Here is a 16,692-nt window from a genome sequence, read left to right as displayed (position 1 = left end):
AGAAAAAAGAAATGCTTCGTATAAAATACATGTATCTTTTCTAAAAGTCTATCTTAAATTTATTTGATATGCCTTTTTATTAGCTGTGATGTTTTTATTATTTCAGACATAATGGAATATTTGGTAATGATTCATCTAAAGAGATTTGGGCTACTCTTGTATAAGACTTAGACACTGTGAATGTGTTTTTTATGTCTGATTATAAAAAACAAGCAGTTGTATAAATTGATCTCAGAATTAAAATGAATGTTGTATTAGTTAATATTAGTTTTCAAAATATAAACAGTAAATAACTACTTTTAATATTCAATTTTTACATGAGAAACTACATTTAAAATGTAAATAGTATGTAACTATTTTTAATATTATTTCAATTTTCCATGGGAAACTACTCTTAAACTAGTTATTTTTTTTCTAAGTCATTTACTGATTGGTGATTCATAGAAATTAAGTTTTTGCCTATAGTGCAGTCTGTCCTATTACATACCTATCAACAGATGTAATTCTAATATGAGAATTTCACTAATCACACTGAAATTTCTATACAAACATATTAACACACAAACATACATATATTCCATACAGAAGTACATATATTCAGTACACTATACCTATTAATATTTCTGCACTGAATATAATTATGCTGGATTTGTGTAAGATTGGCCTCCCAAAAAGCCTTCCAGTAATATGTGCCAGATATACCATAGTAACTTTTTGTGTAACAATGCAATGTTGCTTTTTAAATTATTTTTAACAAAAGCTATTTGAATACTTATTAATATTCACAGTTCTTACAAATTTGAATGTTTCATTGAAGTAACTTAAATGGTCTTGATTAGTTTTGACTATGTAATACTGTATGAATCTTAGAGACACGTTGTAAAATAATAGGTTATTGGAACTTGATGTGTGAATACATAGTCTAACATAGACTCATCTATGTCTGTAATAAAGTGACTGATAGATGATTCAGTGGCTGCTATTTGTAAAGCTGCATGGAGTAAGTAAAGACAAAATATTTCTTGTCATATCTCTTTGAGAAACTTTGTTAATCAAAGGCAATTAATATGCTGTTCATATTAACTCTTTAATTCATTTTCATCCACTAACTAATCAATATATTTAATGGGAATGAAGAAAAATCCCTCTAGAAAAAGGAAGTGGTTTCATTTATGTTTGAAAATGTAATTTATACTAAAAAGGTTTTTTTTTCCAACTTTGATATCAAAAACTAGTATCTTAGAAAGGTGGCTACTGTTCTTAAAAGAACGTATATTTGGCATGTATTTCAGTTAACATTACACATAAAATGATTGCTAGTCTAAAAGTGAGAACACCAATAGAAATATCTCCTGTAGAGCAGGTTGTTGTCACACATCCTTATTAATAAATACAGGAAAGTTATTATGAAACTGAAAGTCACACTTAGGTAATCTATGAATTGTATAGGAGAGAGACTGATGTCTACTTTAAAATGTGATTTTTAAAGATTAGCTAACATAATTTCATTGATTGACTGTGTTCATTAATTCATTTATTTTATAAATATCTATTAAATATTTTCAATATGTAATGAAAGCTAAATTCTTCTAGAACATCAAAAATAAATTCAACTTGGAGCTGAGTCTACCTTTAAGAAAACTGTATGTGACCACATACAGCTGGGAGATCTCTTTCTCTCTTCTCTCACCTATCTCATTTACCTCTGTCTGTCATCTACCTGCTTATTTATCTACCTCCCATCTTTCTCTCTCCATCATTTACAGCTTGCTTGCTTTTACTTCCTCTTTTCCCTCCTTCCTTCCTCCCTCCTTCCCTTCCTTCCTTCCTTCTTTCTGCTGTATATGTTTATATCTATCTGCCTACCTATCTAGATTCAGAGAAGACTAGCACTTATTGAGTTCCTGCTGCTTATTATAAACTGTGCTAGCTGCATTTCAATATTAGCTTATTTAACCTGAAAACTCTAAAATAGTTATCATTTTTACCTTACGTATAAGAAAATGAACTTATAGGAAATTTATTAACCTGTACAACAGGTTCTTCAGGGAGAACATCCAAATAGCTCATAGGCATTGAGTGAATTATTCAGTACCTAAAACTTATATCTTATTTAGTTTTTATTGCATTTATATATTGGTAAGTACTGTTACACCCACACTTAATTGACGTTAAGAAACTTTCTCAATGTTCTGTAGCTACAAGTAGTAGAGTCAGCATTACAAGTAAAATAACAAGTGTTCAGAGCCTGCCCTCTTAACCAGTGCTTTATGCTCTTCACATAATGAATGGTTTCAGAAATAATTTTAAAATGTTTGAAGAAGCAATCAGGCTTTGTCTTGGTCAGTGTACTCAGTATTTGAAAAGCGTCGTGAGAAGCAATACCAAATTAATTTGATACACACTTATAAAGAATAATTTTCTTTACAGATGAAAGATGATGACAGCCATATTCCAATAATTAATCTGTTAGATTTAAAATATTAAATGCCAATTTTTTATTAATATTTAAAAAAATAAAAGTAAATTCCCTCTTAGGAGAAAGAACAAAAAACTTTACAAAAAGAAACCTGTTTACCAGTCTTTTTCTCTTCCTAAAAATTTGTAGTAGTGCCTTAACATATTTCAATTAAAAATCCATAGCACGTTATATTTTGCATTTTTTGTATTAGTTTATTGGCTTTTTTCCCTATTTAAATTACCTCCATCAAGAAAGATGTTTTATTTCTAAATTAAAATATTTCTTTAATTTAGAAATTAAAATCAATTCCAAAAACGGTCTTCACATTTCCAGTGGAATTTTCTATGCTAATAATTCTTGTCCTTTGATAATGACTTAAGTCTTTTGAGATTTTATTTTATTTGTGCAAATGTTACTTTTTCATCTCTTGCACAGTTAGATTTTTTTCCATTTGTTCTGTTCTTGATGATTGTGTATTTTTGCTACCATCAGTTTAATCATCCCAAATATACAGCAGCAGTATGTGTTGCCCATTATTTTAGCAAACATATTTGAAAGGGTTCAGTAGTTAATTGAGAGTGTGATGTACTGCACTACAGCTGAAGATTTTATGTTAATAAACCCTCTAATAGAAAGAGGTTATTTTAGCTTCTCTTAGTGATTAGAAGAAATTCTCAAAGAATGTACTTAGTTTCTATTTGCACTTTTGTGCCCTGGCTCTCTATTTGTCAGCTAGATTTTCTCCATATACCTTCATCAAATATTATAGGTAGATAGGTGGGTAGACAGATAGATAGATAGATAGATAGATAGATAGATAGATAGATAGATAGATAGATAGAGATAACAATCCAAATGATTCGGGATTTGTATGGTACCATACTTGTACATTACTTAGAAAGGCCAATATATGTATTTCTACCTAACAAGCTACTGTTGTCAGTAAATCATGGAAAATTGACAAAATACATTTATCTTATTTGCTGATTTTATTTTTTGGAATGAGAAAAATTGATTTATATCAAGAACAAATTAGAATACATACAATGTTATTTCTATAAAGAGTCACATACAGTTTTATAAAGAATAAGACTCAAAGGTTTTTGAAGGTAACTTCTTATGTTTCAGAATATTATTTATACATTGGATTCTTTAAGGTAGTATTATACCTTTCAATTTCTATCTGCTGGAAGCCCGGTAAGGTATTTTAGTTGTTAGCAACAGCTAGTTCTTCCTTTTAAGGAGTTAATAAGCTTTCCCCAGTATTCAGTAGTCTCTGCTGATTCTTAAATAATAAATGTGCAGTTTTTATAAATGCTGGCTGATGATTTCTCTGAGTTCCTTATTGATAACTCAGGGACTTTTCTCAGTTTTGTAATTGAGTGAAACCAAGTTCTTTCAATGATGCCTGAAAGTAGTGGAACAGCATTCATTGTACATTGTACATGCTGACAACCTGTGCAAGAGATCACAGTGGAAACATCACTGTCACGGAATCCAATGTCCCTATTGGGTGGGCAGCTTTTGGTCCCTTCCTCTGTGACTAGATTCCAGGACTTTCCTGATCCTTAGGGGTTGTCTATTCAAATTCTTTCTCATTTCTCATCCTATTGAATTGCCTTATAATTTCTTTTTTTTTTTCTATTTGATTCTGTGCCTCCCCTGTCCTCTCTCCACAGCTAGAAAATCTGACTTCTCAAATTGCATTCTGGGTTCAAAACATTTCACAATGCAATCCCTAATAAAAATCTAATAAAAATAAAATCAATAGAAAGTTGAGAATAATAGAAATACCAAATAGGCCAGATTTGCCCCAGTGAATTCACTTTTAAACTAAATCATATTCTTAAAGGTTGCCTCCCTCTTCCCGGAGAACATTAGAAAACTACAAAAACTAAAACTAATGGATTTATTGTGGTTCCTTTTTTCTTTATGTAAGGGCTTGAATTTTGCTTGTGGACCCCACATTTAGAACAGGATTAGGCTAGTTTAAACGACTGCAGTATTTTTTTTGTATGATTTCAGAGTTTGGCAAGTCTCTGAGCCCTCTCCTTCAAATCCCTCTCCTAATTCACTGCATAATGACTTCAGTTTCACCATATTTCTAATTATGTCTGGAAAGGAAAGAGTTTAAGGTTTCCGTAACCTATATTTTACCACGAAGGACTTATTTAAGAAAGTAGTAATAGGGAAACGAGATAATAGAAGTTGAAGCGCTTGTCCACCTGAGTGAGGGTGGAGCCACACATTCAGGATTTTGGGGGAGTTTTTGAGACAGAAGATTAGGATGCACTCAAACTTGACCTACATGGTAATTTCCACTGGAAGTCACCTGGAGTAGAAAAGTGCTAGGATGGTACTGTTCTCTTTTCTAGGGTAGTACTGTTCGGTTTCCGTTCTGCTTTCTCTTCTGCATGATGGTTCCTATAGTTCTGATCCTCCCAATCAAGCAGTATCTTTTCCCAGACCTTCCATATCGACAACGGGAAATCCACTTCTACATAAGCAAGGACACAAGGGTGACGACTATACCCATCTTCTCGGCAGCCATCTGGAAATCTCTGAAAATAAGTTTTAAAAGAAATGCTGCTATAAACTTATTAATAGTCAGTTTTCCTTAGGAAGGAAATGAAAAATTGCTATATATGGGGCTGAAGAGTGGGGGGTGGTAGGAAATAACTGTTGAATATTTAATGCCAGGAAGAATCATTTACAAATTTTTAAAGGCATAGTGCTTTATGATTCACATATGTGGCATTTATTAAATTGTATTTTTGCCAAGAATTCTTACTACTTTCAAGCCCTATATGTTTTTATTAGACTGCATTTATTTAAGAACATCTTAACATCAATTTTCCCCATCTTTTGCTGTCTTTTAGAACATTCAGAATTCATCAGGCTTTACATTTTACTGGATAATATTCCCCAAACTGTGATTATCTTCCATTTATTTTTGATTACCAAACTTTGCAACTGTCCCATAGTTCACCTAACTTTAAAAGTTTCAATGACATCTCTTTTTCTCATGTGCAAACATCTGCTTCTAGAATCCAGCAGCTGGTATCATGAAAATAGAGATTTTATCACCCTCACATTTGCTGTTCATCGTAAAGCCTCTCTAACAAGTGTTGCATGATTTACTATAGACTCAATGTGATTTTGAGATGCTCTTGCATTTAGTAAGCACAGCAATGACTTTTGCTAAAACATTCCAATTAGAGAATGTTGCGACAGTGTTCCCCAAACTTTTAAAAACTCATTTTGCCTCATACTTGTAGACAGGGGTATCCTCCCCAAGAGTAGAATTATTATATCCCTCAAATCCTCCCACACAACCAGAGTATTTTACTCTTTGTAGTATGTTTTTAATAAGAACAATATATTTTTTATTTTTATACATAAAATTCTATACTAATATTATATATATATTTATGAAACTAGGAGTATACCTATAAACAATAAATCTAGAGTGATTATCAGCTCATCTGAAAATGAAAAACTATAATAAAATAATGATGTGGGGTCTAACTTTTCCCAGAAATTTTCCACTATTCTACTTTGGTAGCACTTTCTACTACTGCAGGTTCTCTGTACTTTTATAAAACATGTGACAAAACATTAGGGTAAGAAGAGTCCTTGAAATATATCTATTTTATATGTAAGAAAACAGACAGATTAAGTGAGTTCTGTAGTCTTCAAGTTAGTGGCAGAAACAGTACTAGCTCCAGATTTATAATCTTCTCATCTTGGGCTCTTTCTGTCCTTCCATCCATACCTGTAACATGCGATGGAGACCTTAATGTTACCAGGCAGGTACTTTAGATCTGTCATCACATTTCATTTCCATATTAATCCTGAAGTGTAAGCAGCTATGCTTGAGACTTTGATTTTTGATTCTTTCATATACATTGAATAGATATTTAATATATTCATTTTATATACATATATTGAATAAAAGGTTCAAAGATATATCATTCCAGATGCAGACATTGACACTCCTGTGTTGTCACCAAGCACTGGGATGTATATATTTCTTCAGTCTGGGCACAATACCTACACTTCTAACTATGTGTCCCTGAAACTTTCCTAGTGTACTAAAGGATGGTGGTTCAGTAAAGATTTTCATTCATGTATATATTCAATCACTTATTTTTCTTTCAGTATACATTTGTGCCAAGGATACAAAGATGAACAAATGCACAGACTGGGTCCTTGAGGAGCTCATACTGTAGTAAGATAATCCGACATATAAACTTTGAGGGTTGTTCAGTGAGAGATATAGCCTGAGTGTCAATGGAGTCAGGAGAATGGGAACGCAGCCCAGATTTGGGGGATCAAAGAAAATTCCGAGAGAGGGAGATGTTTGAGCTGAACCTTCAGAAAATGTTTCACTCACTTGGCAGAATGAAGCTGGAGGAAGATGACAGGGCACCCTCAGAAACACAGCTGAACTGAAGCAATCTATGACACGTTATGTTTAGATGCTTGTGAGTAGTGATGTGTGAGACTAGGAATGGTGGACGAGACTGGGGAGGGTGTGAGAGAAGCCCAGTGATGGCACAACTGGAAGGAAGCCCTTGGAGGTTCAGGAGGTGACAATTCAAAGTTCATTTTAAAAGGATGAGGTTTATGGCAGTGCCTGGGCACAGAAATACTGTTAGCAAGCTGGGGAAGTAGTTCAAGCAAGACAAAATGAAGCCTGGAGTAGTAAAGATGTAGCAGAAATGGAACAAAGTGAAAAATTGAAAACTCCTTTTTGTATATGCCACTACTTTTATGATTATAATGAATTGCTTAGCATTTATTTGAATAGGTTTTGGGATAAAGATTTCTGAAGGAAAAGAGTCATTTGATACCCAAATAATGGACTATCGTTTTAATTATTTAATGCCTTTAAGTATGTTTTTATTTAATATGTCCCACATATACTCAATTAACACATAAATTTTTGAAACTTTCACCATTTTCTGTAAATAGCCAATGCCTATTTGTATCCTGGAATACTGGAATTGACTTAGTATGGAAACTTTACAATTCAAAGACGCTGAGAAAAAAAAACAACAAAAAACATTTCGGTTAACCAGATCGTTCAGAGAACTTTCAGAAAGCAGTGAGGTAATACAAAACTTAATGTGATAATGAACTTAGGGTCATGACTTGGGTGACTGAGTTCACTTTTTCTGAAGTGGTAAAGACAGGGTGAGGTCACTCTGGGGAAATTTGGAATGTAAAAAGTTTAGATGAATATCAGAAGAAGTAACTGAAAATTACAACATGACAATCAGAGGGGAGGTCAGGAGGTGTAGATTTGGAAGCCACTGACATAGGATCATACTTAAATCAAAGTAAATTGATGAGGAAGGTAGAACAGAATCCAGGATATTAGATTCTAGGATTATTGGGAGAACAGGTCCAGGATGGAATCCTGCAGAAGATGATATTTATAAGTTGATGGGGAAGTGTTAAATAATCATTCAACCTGCCAAGAAACATTTTCAGTATGTTCTGTGACAATGGAAAACCTGGAGACTCTGGGGATGAGTTATTTGACTGAACCTTAAAGAGATTTTAGATTAGATTTCCAAGCAAATACAATTGAGAAGTAGATTGAATCAATATATTAAGTAAAGGTATATAATGCAGATTTTGTTAAAAACAAAATGATACTGAGCTGGTTCTCTTTATAAAAATTTTTCAGGAGTCTCAGAGGGCTCACTTGAGAATTTCATGCTTATTTGAATGTAAACTCCATGTAACTCATGAACTCTTTGTATATTATCTATTATGTATATGGCACTATCTTATAAGTTATGTTGTGTGTTTATTTAACACATATTCATTAGGTTCCTGGTATGTGCTTTTCCAAGAGTTGAGGATTGAGTAATAAGCAAAACAAATATTCCTACCCACATGAAGTTTACATTCAAATAAGCATGAAATTCTCAAGTGAACCCTATGAGACTCCTGAAGCCCATTTTCACAGAACTTACAGGTTAGTAATGGAAATAAAATATATGTCAAAAATATACTAAAGTATACAAGATAATGTACTATTGATTAGGTAAATAAAAGGATCTGAGGGAGAGAATATTGATAATTATTTAATGAAGACTGTGCAAGAGATGAAATTTGAGCCAAGACTTAGGAATGAGCAAGGTCTTTGAGAGATAGAAGAAACAAAATAAATACATGAATACAATATATACAGAAAGTACATACAAATTTGGGGAATAATGAATAGTTTAATTTGTTCAGAGAAAAATGGAGAGAAGAAAGAAGAGACACCAATGAAAACAGGAAAGAGGTTAATAAGGGAGGAAGTAAGTGAAGCCGTAGTGTCATTAGTAACCAAAGACATATGAGGAAATAGTCTGATTCTTTAGAGAAATCTAAGCAAATGAAACTCAAGGAACAACTATGCAGCCTGATAGCTGACAGGTCACTGTTGATTTTCATGAGAGGAGTTATGATGGAGTAATGAAAAAAGAAGAGATTTCAAAAGGATATACCATGGAAGAATGTTCAGGAATTGGAGAGAACAATTACTCTGTTATTTCTAAAAGAGTCTGAAATAATGGGAAAAAGAGAAAAAAAAGGAAAATAGTAAAAGAAGATGGTACAATAGAAAATGCTTTAATTATTCAAGGTAACTGAGTATCATATATACTGAGGCAAACAATCTAATTAGGAAATACTGAACGATTGGACTAGATACAGGAGTTTCATAAGAGCATAATGGAGATGCTAGCTTTAAAGTAAAGTAGACTGTTTCTGTTAAAGACAGAAAGGAGAGATAAATTTGAAAAGATAAACAGCAATGTGGAGGGAAAGGGAAAAGGGAAAATAATTATAGGAGCTCATAATAGAGGGTTCCAATCTTCTTTACAAAGAGCAGGGTGAAGTTCATCAATCTCATTATTTCACAAAAGTACTTATATCACATAAATGACACTCAGATTTGTGAAAAGCCAAAGCTCAGGAAGTTACCAAGATATTTTACTGCAAGTTACACATTTGTCAAAAACAGATATGGCCATTACTTCATGTTTATAACTGTTAAAAAACAAGAAATAGAAACCTGTCATATATCTATGTGGTTATTATATAGTTATGTATGTATATAATATAACTAATATATTCAAATTCATTCCTTCTGTACTTTTCAATTTCATGGTTTGCATGAATTTTTGAAGCTGATATTTTGATGTATAGGCCTACAATTCTTAGAACCAGATGTTTTCCAGAATTAAGAGTTTTTCAGATTTTAGAAAGGTGATACAATGCCTATACCATATATTATGTAACATCCTGACTAGGATCTGTGAGAATTGACTGGCAATCAAGCACATTAACAATTTTGTAGTGAAAAGTCTGAATATTGGCTGTAGATTAAACAGATACTATAAATAGCTTGTGTCAGTTCAAGTCAGTTTTTACCACCAAATGAGTAACAAAATAATTTCGAGGTAGTGAAAAGTCTGAATATTGGCTGTAGATTAAACAGATACTATAAATAGCTTGTGTCAGTTCAAGTCAGTTTTTACCACCAAATGAGTAACAAAATAATTTCGAGATCTGAAATTTTTTTGGATTTCAAAATTATGGGCAAGGAATTGCCGACTTGTGTTTCATTTTCATGTTGCAGTTTTGCTTCCTAAAAATTTTGACAACCAATTGTACTGATGAGTCAAGTTGCAACATAATGAAAAAAAATTTATCTACCACCAAGAGAAATTATTTAATCCAGTTTTCTACTATATCTTAATAGATATGTGCAGTTTGGGTCTTGCTTCAGACCAAATACAGAAAAAAGTTGTCTACCATCCCTGTAATAGTTTTAATGTGATAAATATTTACTTTGAGAAGCTAAAAACTAACCTTGCACCATTTAAATGTTTAATCACTTCAAAAGATCATTTTGAGGTACTTTTAGGATTTGCAGACCTATTACAAATGCACTCCCACCTCTGATATAGGGTGTATTTTTGAAACAAAATACATATTTCATAGAGATTGATTTGTCTGCCCTGGATTTTACCTTCTTTGAGGTTTTGAAAATTCATATTGAGAGATGAAATTGTTTTTTGTTTTGTTTTTGTCCTAGTCACATCCTTCCTACTTTTAATTACTGTGTTTATTACATAATATCCTTTATATAAACATATGACCTTTTACCCAGACTAAAATTTAAATAAAATATTTAAAAGAAGAATGTCAAATAAACTATCGAAAAATTTTAATACATGGTAAATGACTTATAAGGTACACAAGCGTTACTCCACACTGTCAGAAAATAGTAGACATTAGATTGAATCTTAAGTAAATATACCTGATCATTTTTTTATACTTATGAAGTTGTACTATGACTCTTGCTCAATAATAGGTCTCATTGCCATTTATTAGTACATTAATAAATTAATTCAGTAAATATTATTTTAACACTCATGTATATGACTCTCTGCCTTCAAGGTGTTTGGTAAGTCTCTGAGGATGTCAATCCTCTATTCATCTAGCTATAATTCCATTAGTTGAATACAATGATAAATGTATAAATAAAATTCATTCTACTAGAGAAATGAACAGTGAATAACTTCACATAGTAGATGTTCTTTTAATGTGGTCTTGAAAGTGGAATAGGACTACAAAAACAGGGTGAACTGAGTATTTGAAGCTAAGAAAATAGCATGATCAGACTTAGAGATGTGATTAAATCAGAGATTAATCAAGGAGTGGAAATACCTTTAATGGAATGTGGGGTAGAGAGTTATAATGGAGAGAAATTGGGCAAAATGAATGGGCTAGGGTCAGATTATGAAAGACTCTGAATGCCATATTAAGGAGTCTGAGTCTATAGGCAGTTGAAAATTTTATTTTGACTGGGGTTCTGATCAGGTTTTTATTTTAGAGTGATCAATTAATAATAGACCAGAGTAGAGTTGGAAATAAAAGGAGCCCAATGGCCAAACTGATCAATCATCTAGTTTCGAAAGGGCAGGGGCATGTTTGATAACTTTCTGATTTTTATAAATCATAATGTCATGCAATTTTATTGCTTTGTCCAAGAGATTTTATTGAAGTTACTCTAAGGAATAAACATAATTCAAAAGAAAGATTACTCAATTTAAAGTATCATCTGTTCATATTTGTTGATGATGATCAAAGTTGATTTTCCCCTTACAGCTTTATTTTACAGCAGAGCTATCTAGCGGCCCTACCTTAAATATAAATTCTAATGAAACTCTTAAAAAAATTATAGATATCTGACCAACTGTATCAACTTACTCAATCAGATATCAGAAGACCAGCTTTTTAGTGGTAATAGGGAATTAAAAAGAAGGAAAATATTATTGCACATCTATTGTGTGTCAAGCACTGCACCAAGCACTCTTAAACAGATTTGTCTTCATGGTAGACTGACGAGATGGCTGTTATCTCCTTCAACAGATGAAAAGCCTGTACATCAAAGAACTGAAATAATTTGTCCACTATTGATGCCCTTAGCAGGGTAGCAGTTGTCTGTCTGATGTCATGTCTGTGTTCTTTCCATTAGAGTGTCCCTTTTGCTTATTTACAGTGTTCAATAATGTACAAATTAGAGGTCACAAGGCAGTTATACCAGCAATGCTATGTTAAAAATAGGATATCTTACTTTTGAAAGTAGAGGTGAATCTGATTCTGTATGTTTAAGTATATAGATTTATCAAGGGCCCTTCAATACCACCTAGAGTCATCTGATTAATTGCCATTATTATTATTATTTTGACTTGCTCTGCGGCAGTGTCTTGTACTGAGGCTATTTTTGGGGGTACCTTATGTTGACTAGATGCTATTATGCAAAATAAGGTTTACTTAATTGTTACAGCTTCTGCAATGAGTACTGGTCAACCTTACTAAAATGGACAGAAAGCACAAAATGTACCATGGTAATATGTTGGTACCATGTAGAAAATAATTTAATTTCTGTATATTTCTAAAAGTCACCTTCATATATAAGGGCTGCCTTATTAAAAGGCAATCACTGGTAAGAAAACAAGATATAACAAGATTGTTCTAGCTATGTGTTCTTTCTCCCCATTCATTGCCTCTTAAGTCTGACAAAATTGTATTTCTGATATTTTTGAGCAATGAATAAATAAATCTTGTGTTTTAAATGCTGTATGTATTAAGCTTTAGCATCGGTGTTACTTCTATAACTATGATAGACTAGGGATAATGTAATGTAGCTTTATTGATACAAATATAATTCCACTTTAGGTACTTTTACAAAGTACAATTTGTAAAACACTGTAGTCCCTATAATACGTATTTTTACATTTCACAGTTCTCCAGGTATTTGATCAGAGTTTTTGTGCAATTAAAATGGAGCAAAAAATTTTGAATAAATTCCATTTACCTCATTTTTTTCTCCATCCAAACCCAGACAGTATTTTTCTCTACTTTCCCAAGCCTTCCCCAACAAGTTACTTTCTAATCTCAGTAAATACTTTATACTTATTTTGAAAATTAAGATCAAAGAAAAAACTCTTCAGAGGCCAGAGTATTCAAAATTTCTTCCTTGCATTTTACTGAGGGTACCAATATTATTTCTGCTCCCTCTTTACTTGTATAAAATGTTGATATTTTTAAAAACTAAGGTATATAAAACTCCAAAGGGCAGGAAATACATCTCCTACTATACTGTTTTATGATTTACAACTGTGACTTTAAATTTGTTTGATTACAAAACTTATATTCTGTTTTATACCCACATATATATGAAAATACACATGAGTTTATATATTTATAAATGTTTATCTTCAAAATATTTTATCTTCATATTTAGATAAGTATTATCTAGTTTATCTTCAAATTTTGAATGGCAAATGCTTTTTACATTTTTAAAAATTATACTTAGTCAACATTCACCAGAATATCATTAACTTCTCATATGTATTGTAATTATGCCTGGAAATTAAAACAAGTTACTAGAAACTTGTCCTTGCAATTTTAAAATGTATGAACAATATATAGTAATCACATAGATTGATTAACACAAGTATTCAAAATCCATTAACAACCTAATTACTCCTGTGTTCACATGTTACTATTTTATTAACCATCATTTAAAAATTTTTGCATGTTGGAAAGAGTGAAAGAAATAGCTTTTTGAAAGTCATAGGCTAGTTATTTGTTTCAGGTTATTAGTAATATATTTTTATGAAAAGCAGTTACATATTTTGCCTAAGTAGTTTTTGGAACCATGGTGTTATGAACATAAATACATACATTCATTTCAACATATTTATTATTTACATATCATCAATTCATTTGAACACTCTGGATACACTGTTAATACCATCAAAGTTGAGTGATATACTATCATTTTCTATGAATGTAATAATTTATTCTCAGATATCAGTTCATTAATGTTAAACCACTCAAATTCATTTTAATAATACAGCACAGTCATTAGTTCTTTCTGGGGAGCCTATCTGCATCATGAATTCTTTAAAATGAAGTCAGATTTATATTTTGCCTTGATTCAAAGACTTACTGAAATTCTAATTGAGTCAATAGTATGTTGCCATATAAATCCTTATTAAATCCTCCAAGATGAATAGATATGATAGACAGTAATTAGTATGTATCTATAATTTCCTTCTAATTCATTTGAGGGAAACTAAAAGTAGTTTGTCCCTTACTACTGTAAGTATCCCCTTATAATTATGTTTATGTTCTTAATATGCAATATATGTTAAAAAGTATTGGACAAGGTAAACAATCTACATAATAATAATAATTATACTGAAGTATAAAGCATTACTAAAGTTTCAAAGAGGTATGCATTCTTTCCTATCTTCTCAAATGTAGTTTGCACTGGGATGATTCAACATTTCTTTGTGTCAGACACTATATGAGGCACTAAGGAATGAAATTATGCACTAAACAAACCTAAGTCCTGTTTTTCTGTGGTACATGTTTGTGTTATTCAAAGTTCTTGGAACATCTTTGATTTGACTTTTTGTTATTGAAGCATACCTGTCTGAAAAACACACCTTAGATCTACCATGTGAAAATCAATGAATACATGAGAGTTGACTTTAAAAACTGGGAGGAGTAAAAATTAATCTAATCTGCAGTTGTGGAAGCTGTAAGGTAGAATTTTTATCCCCTTCACATAGATAAAAATATTAAGGAATGATACTCTGCAATAAATTCTCTAAACAGGAAAAAGATATAAGGCAAAAACTAAGGAAATTTTAACAAAGTATGGACTTCAGTTAATATTAATTCATCAATATTGGTTCATTAATTTTGTGACAAATGTAGTATCTGAATATAAGATGCTAATAATAGGGCCAGTTTGCTATAAGGTCCATGGGACCATGTAGTATCTTTTCCATTTTTCTGTAAATCTAAAACTATTCTCCTATTAAAAGTTTATTTAAAAATTACTAACTTTGGACCTCCAAAACTGAGGACACCCAAATGTGCAAAACTTCAGATGTTAACCTAAGAATTTGAGCATTTTTAATAATCAGTAGGAAGCCATTGAAAATGTATGGGCTGGAGCATAACGTAATTAATGTAACCATTTAAGGAAACTCTGTGACTGCACAGACTGTAGGAAGGGAAATGTGGCATCCAGGAGACCAATCTGATTCAATAACTTCCTTATAAAGTAATGAAGACCAGAGTGCATGTGGTAGTCAGTGTGAATAGCAAGTTAAAGATATGACACAGTACAAATTAGTAATTAACAGCATTTAGCAATTTGTTGGATACAAACTCTATCAGAGAAGCAGTCTGAGGACTTAGATAGGAGATTTATAACATTCTAAACTGGATATAGAACAGGAAAGTAATATATAATTGTATACTTAGAAACTGCAGGTGCTGACAGTATTAAGTTAGGGTTAAAGGAGATGTTTTTGAATTCCCAAGGCTAAATGAAAGTTTAATCATTTCCTCCAAGACTGTCCCATGGCTAAATAATTTGGAATCTCTTGAACAGTGAACAAGAACAATTTGGAATTTCTGGCCCTAAAATGTCAGTGTAGTCTGTTTCACAGTATTTTTATAATAATACTTGTGTTCTTATTTGAAATATTAGTATTTTCTCATAAGCACATAGTGAGCTATACCCTCAATGATAAACTAAGAATTAGGAGTAAAACAGGAAAATTTCTAGCTGCCAGACTATCACTTAATCAGTAATCTCTAATAGTATTCAGAATATTAATTAATGGTTATAAATGAAGTCTAAAAATGGCACATTGCTATAATTCGAAATTCACTTGATAAAATGAAATTTTAGGTAGTTAACTTTTATTCTCATTTACATTTCTACTTTTGATTATTAAAAGTAATTTTATGTTCCTTTTTTCACAAGTGGAAAATAAGTTAATTCTGAAACTTTTAAAGAAGGGTAAGTGATTGGAATTATCAAACTTGATCCGCAAAATACCAACAATGAGAGAGAGAGAGAGAGAGAGCTGAAACATATTCCCATTGCGTGGAATAGGTCCCTTGATGTTAGTGGAGGTTCCTAGAATGTTTTTGTAGGTGATTTGAAGTGTTCAAATAAGAAATAACTATTAGATTAAACACAATTGCAATTGAAGTAAAATTTGCATTTATAGGTTTGACTGGCTCTTTGGGGTCATTCTTATAGAAGAAACTAGCTCTTCATTTAAAAACATTCTTAAAGCACATCTCAAAAAAATGCTACAAAGTAAATTCTTTGGGTTGGGGAGAGAGAAATCACATTCATTGTTGATCTGTACAGTGCTTTTCACTGGTTTCAATAAAGTGTAACTTATAATTGTATGATTAAAATAGATGAAAATATATACATTTGACTACCAATTTGACCACGAATACTTACAAAGGATAATGGAATTTTGTCCACACAGAAGGCTGGATACCACAAACTCTTCTGTGATGAACTGTTGTCTCATGCCCACTATCAGTGATGTCCAAGGCTAATGCTGTAGAGGGAGCTCCTTCGGGAGAGCAAAGATAATTTATTTTCCTCCATCAGTTGCAAATATTTTTAGGATGGTTGGAATCCTGTGAGAGTATTTAATCAGGATAAGTCATGTAATAGAGACTGTTCATTTTGATCACTCATATTGCTTAAGGTACAAACATCTTTGGAAATTTTTCCTCTGCTGAAAATGTTTCATACAATCATCTCCCACCCCGTTTGCTCTCTTTGAAGGTCATAAGCTTTATCTTTGGATAGTTAG

At 31.9% G+C, this 16,692-nt stretch overlaps 1 protein-coding gene across 3 annotated transcripts in view; it reads left to right on the top strand.

Moving 5' to 3' along the window:
• The window catches only part of PCDH17 (protocadherin 17), a 92,070-nt gene that overhangs the window by 35,275 nt on the left and 40,103 nt on the right, over positions 1 to 16,692 (top strand). The window lies entirely within an intron of this gene.

Source organism: Manis javanica, chromosome 9, assembly GCF_040802235.1.
Source record: "Manis javanica isolate MJ-LG chromosome 9, MJ_LKY, whole genome shotgun sequence".
NCBI classification, from domain to species: domain Eukaryota; kingdom Metazoa; phylum Chordata; class Mammalia; order Pholidota; family Manidae; genus Manis; species Manis javanica.
Note: the sequence above shows the minus strand (reverse complement) of the source record. Positions and strands in the feature narration are given on the sequence as shown.